Below are 6,000 nucleotides of genomic sequence, written 5' to 3'. Positions count from 1 at the left end.
CACTTGACAGCTTACCATTCACATTCACAAGATAAGGATCTTCATAGTGATGCTCAATCAGGTTAGAAAAGTCTCGGACATGATTGTGCAAAGTTACAAAATTCATTGCAAGTTGTTGTTGGTATGGCCTATCTTGCACAAATGGAGCAAGATCGAGATAGGTAGCTTTTGAACCCTCAAATTGAAGAATAAAACCAGGTTGTAAGGAATCAGAATTTGGACCAATGAGGAACGAATGGTCACCAACAAAATAAGAAGGAAATTTATAACAAGTTTCAAGTGTAGAAACTCCCTTTGAAACTTCATTATTCCTCCCAACAAGCAAATCAGGCCCATGGTTGACGTTGAACATCAATGGATAACAAAGAGATACAACACTTAAGGTGCAAACTCCATGAGAAGTTTGATATTCACCAATGGATTTAGGCATAGAACATGCCAAGATCAACTTAACTTTTCCTTGCTTAACCTGCATAAAAGTAGAAACACTAAACAAAGTAGAGTTAAGATCGTTAGAAAAAACATATGACCTCACATCCTTTCTCACAATCAACTTACTCTCAGAATTTTTAATCTCTTTCTCATGCTCAATAGCTGACTTTTTCCCCTTATTATTCTCAACCTCTTTCTCCTTTTCAACTCCCTCGAAGTTTACCTCTTCAGTCACAATTCTCTCATCTAACTCTTTCTTCAGACTATAACGCTCATGCTCACTCTTCATGTATACTAGATCAATACAAAGTTGCTTAGAATTAAGCGACACAAGCCTGGTACGACGGCAATTAAATGTGAAGGAATACTTATTAGTATATCCATCATATTTGACTTCTCGATTAAACATCCACCATTGTCCCAACAGCACATGTGTCACTTGAATGGGAACTACATCACACAACACCTCATCCACGTATGGGCCAATACGAAAAGGAACAAGTGTGTGTTTAGTAATCCAAATATCACCACTAGCACTTTGCAACTTGTAAGGTCGAAGATGATCAATGGTTGGAAGATTCAATTTCTCAACCAAGACAGTACTTGCGAGGTTAACTTCACAACCCTTATCAATGGCTAAGCTGCAAACTTTATCCTTGATGTGGCAACGTGTATAAAACCAATCATTTTTTTGGGCTTCAATGATTTCCAATTGCTCAGTTATTTCACGGAATGCCACAGTATTTACTCCTTTAGGCACAAGATGGTGAAGCTCCAGTTGAGTATTCGTTTGTCTCATATTTTTATTACCTGTAAAACTCATCAAACATTAGTAGAACAGTCCTCACTCGCTCCCTTACGTGTTTTCGCTCAGCTCTCGTGTATGTTACTCAAAGAGCACTCTAAGAATCTCGCCAATGCTCTCAAGCCTTCTTGATAGCTTACCTTGAAGAAATTAGAACTCCTCCTAGGCAAACAATGAACTTCCAATTTTGGAGCACGAGAATGTGGCAATCCTCAATGGAATAGAGAATAATGGAATGATTGACTCGAGGGACAATGAAATGGCACGACTTCCAATGAAAGGAAACACAAAAGACTAAGACACAAAAAGGAATTGAAGAAAATGACGCAACCTAAAAAAAAAATACTCTTCTCTCTTCTTTTTTTTTCTCCTTTTTTTTTTTTTTTTTTTGAGAACCGCAAGCTGCCTTGCTTGTTAGTAGGCCCGAATGGGTTTCTAGAAGGCTGGCAAGGTGGCGGCTAGCTTCCTAGAATGGAGGGATAGGGCCGAAGCAAAAGGAAAGAAAAGGCTAAAGAAACTCCTAAAATGTAGGAGAAAATGTAGGGCAAGAATCCCTAAAGATTAGGCACAAGGTGGTGGTGTCGGAAGTGTAATGTGAGTGGCCAAGGTAATCCCTAAAATCTAGGTAATGGGCGTAGAAAATTTAGGGCTGACCTTGGAAGCTCAACAATTAGGAATCCTTCATGATTAGGAAACCAATTTGGTTTTGGAGACCCACACAAGGTCACGGCTGGCCTAGGTCCTTCAATACCCAATTGCAGTGATCTTTAACTCCAAAACAGCAAGCTGAAGTTCGGGTTCTCTTGGTGCAACACAAAATTGCAGATTCGGATTGGTGCAAGACAAGGAGCAAGAGAATGGATAACCAATGAGGTGGCACTAACAACCCTCCTCAGGCTCCCCCCCAACGGGTTACCCAAGGTGTTCCCAAGAAATTTACTCCAAAACCACGAAAACCTTTCACTACCGCAAGGGAATACAAGAAACTTTTTTAAAAGAAGTGTGAAACAAGTTCCCACGACTCAAAGTGTTCAAGAATTCCAAGAAGTAGTGAACCAAAACTTTTAATTTTGTTTGCTCTGATTGGTAGTTTTCGGCTCCACTATCTAATCTTCAAAGTAATGGTAATAAACTCGGGAATTTCTTTGTTTTGGCAGCAACAATTTTTTTTTTTTTTTACATTGCTGGGTTGTGCACACGACTCAAACTCACAACTGCTAACAAGGTAGACCACAACTAACAGCAAATAACGGAGGACGTAACCTGGACAGGCTACTACTCACGGCACTTCAATTGGTTGGCAATAAAATTTCTGGAATTTGGTTTGGCCGACACAATTATGTTGCTTGCTGTTTTTTTTTTTTTTTAAACAACAAAGTGAGATAATGGATGGCTATAGTTTTTCTTCTCTTGAGGCTTGGCTGGCCGCAATTGATTGTGTATGGCCAACAAAAGGTAGCAAATCAGATTTCATGCATGACAAAGTAAAACCTGTCGGACTGCATGCACTACTAAGGAAAACCCAATAAGATTTCATGCACTTGCCAAATTACACCAATTACCCTTTGGAATTGTTTCCAAACTCACGACTATCAAGATGGTTTCACTTCCTAATCAATGGTGCATACCCAAAACAGCCCACAGCTCACGGACGGCAAGGAAAAACAAATTCTGGACAGCCCACAAGTCACGAATGGCAAGGATACAAAATCTGGACAGCAAGGGAAAACAAAGGTATGGCAGCCGTTCCTGTTCTCTTCTCGTTCTTTTCTGTTTTTTTTTTTTTTTTTTGGCCTCAAAGCTCTTAACCCTAATGACCCTCACGGACAAACCACAAGTTGCGGTAGCCGCCCACAACACAACACGCACGACGGACAGATCCGATACAAGACAACCAAAGAGAGACACAAACAGAAATTTTCAACGCAAGGCCAAGAGGAACACAATTGCGGGCCGACCTAAACACTTTATAGCCGCTTTGGACAGAATTTTTTTTTTTTTGACCTCAAATACGAAACAACTTCAGACTTTACATGGACAGATTTGAAGACAAAGCGGCAGAAACACAAGAGAGAACAAACGACACAATAATGGAGCAACAAAACAGAAATTGCGACTCGAAAACAAGACAAAACAAATGCGACAAAGCTTGGACGGATTAGAAACACGTGAACAGAATTTTGCTGACTCCAAAACAAGACAAACAATGGCGGACTGACTAGTCTATGCCTGGACAGATTGAAGAAAATGCGGACAGAATTTAGCACAAAACAAGAAAAGAAAAACGACACAAAAGAACAAGAAAAACAAGAGATATACGTGATACCTTCAACTAGCTCTGATACCAGCTGATACGAACGGCACCAACCGTGTGATGCAACCCGTACAAAAGACTTGGATCTAGAAGGTAGGGACTCACGTTGAAGACGACGAACGCAGCGGATCACCTAAACCCGTTGATCACGTGGTCAACGAACCTCGGTATTGTAGAAGACGCCACAATCTAGCGCGGTCCTAGATTGATAAGTCAATTGAATACCTAAGATACAAATCTAAGATATTCAAGGTGCTTCAATGAAGCTTGAGAGAACTCTCAATGTAATTTTTTTATTAATCGTCAAAAACTAACCATGAAGGTCTCTTGCCTTGGCTATATATAGCCATACAACTTGAAAACCTAAAGTGACTTGAAAACCCTAACTCGGCTAGGCTAGGCCTTTGGCCCGATTCCACTACTCAAATCCACTATCTAATGGTCAGCTTATAATCGATCCAATGAAGGCTTTAAGCTGGCCCAACATAACCCAATAAAAACTAATTAACCAACTTAAGTTATAGTGAGCCTAGACTCTATAAATCGGATCCAACTCAACATGAGGTCTTGGACCGAATTTATTCCTAGCAAACTACCAACTATTACTAAAAGATTCAATCTCTTGTAGCCTAAAACATGGCCCATAAGCGACCCATATTTCGTATCACTCGGTTACGAGCCCTATGCCTAGTCAAAAGAACCATTAATGCAAAGCAAAGAGTTGACCTCGGAGTGAAAAGGTAACAATTAGTCTTAAAAGCATGAACAACCTCAAAGCCCTTCCTACAATGACTGACCAAATCCAAATTTGAAGTAGATAATGAAAGCAAGATCAATACTAGGAAAACAGAATTTTTCAAGTTCCGCGCGACCTTATATGAAAAATCATATCTCAAGTTTTGTAAGTCCAAAATTAATAAAAGTTATACCGTTGAAAAATACATTCAAAGGGCTATAACTTTCCAGAAAACACTATTGTAAGATTCAGAACGTAAGTCAGTCGAATTCAAGTCGCAAGTTGCTGCTTTGTCCAATGGAGGACAGAACAGGTACAAGATTTCAGTCATCTTTGAAAAATCACCATAAATTGGACAAATAGAAACAGAATCTAAAATTCACATGGTTTATAGCCCTATGAATCTAGTTTAAAATGCAACAAACGGAACTCAATTCCGACATTTCTACATCAAGATATAGCAAATCTCCCGAGACTGCACCGAAGCTCCTACAAACATTTGGACAGCACTTCCCCTTGTCTTTCTTTACTTTTCCAGCCATCAAGGCTTCTTTTGTGTTCCTCAATCACTCCCAAAGGCACACACAAAATAAGTTCATTCAATAGCCATTGAATAAGTCCCAAGTAGTACAAGTATAATTCAAGTTAGGGAAAAGTCCGGAAATGCAAGTTAAGCTCAAAACCAGAAAAACAGTTTTTGACATCATTTTGCGGTAACGCCACCAATGGCACTACGATTATCGGATGAATTTCCAAGACCCACCGTTTAGAAGCTAATAGATAGGGTTACAATATTGTAGAAGGTCACTCAACCCAGTTTCGAGTGTAACCAGGTCAAAAATGCAATCTACTATACCAGAACCGCAAAACAGATTCACAGAACGCATTCTAGTGAAAACATCATAAATCAGGCTACCTCAAATCCAGAAATTCCAAAGCCATCCGAAAGCTAAGAAACAGGGCTACATTTCATAAGAATACCTCAACAACCAATTCGGAAGCATTCCTAACCAAAATAACCAATTACAGACGCAATTCTCACATTCGGGTAAAACCAGGGCAGCAAGGGTAATTCCATCTTTTCTCAAGCTACGCTACTCCGATTGACCTGAAATTTTGTAGGCACCTCTAAAATATCATTCCCTACAACTTTCATGTTTTAACCCAAGGTCAATTCGGCCTCTAACTATGAGCTACAAAACCGGGCAGAATGTAATTTCCAAGAACCCTAATTTTCCAGTTTTCTTCCAAAACAGAAATTGCTTGCAATTTACCACTTTTTTCACCTTCTAGCTTCCTTAAATACCATTTCCAATCATCATACATAACCACATAATCATATTCATATGAAAACAGAAAAATCCCCAATAATTACAAAAGTTCACCAATTCAACCAAAAATCAAGATATAAACCATGAAATTGCATCTTATACTACCACTAATCATGGATTAAACATCATTAAAGGAAGGAGAGGGGTCCTTCTCAACTTACCTTAACAAGACAAGAAAGAGAGCAACTAGTCCTCTTAGCTTTCCAAGCAACTCCACAAAACAACTCACTATCACTCCCTTAGGTGTTTTTATGGAGCAAAAACAAGAGTAGATGGTTGATTTGGTAGATTGGAGCAAGATTGAAGCCAAAAACTTGAAGAGTTTTCTTTCTTTTGTTGCTTGAGGAGGTCGGCCAAGATGAAGGAGAAAATGGTGAATTTT

The sequence above is a fragment of the Coffea arabica genome, chromosome 8e (assembly GCF_036785885.1).
Source record: "Coffea arabica cultivar ET-39 chromosome 8e, Coffea Arabica ET-39 HiFi, whole genome shotgun sequence".
Classification (NCBI taxonomy): domain Eukaryota; kingdom Viridiplantae; phylum Streptophyta; class Magnoliopsida; order Gentianales; family Rubiaceae; genus Coffea; species Coffea arabica.
The sequence above is the reverse complement of the archived record's forward strand: the minus strand, read 5'-3'. Positions refer to the sequence as shown.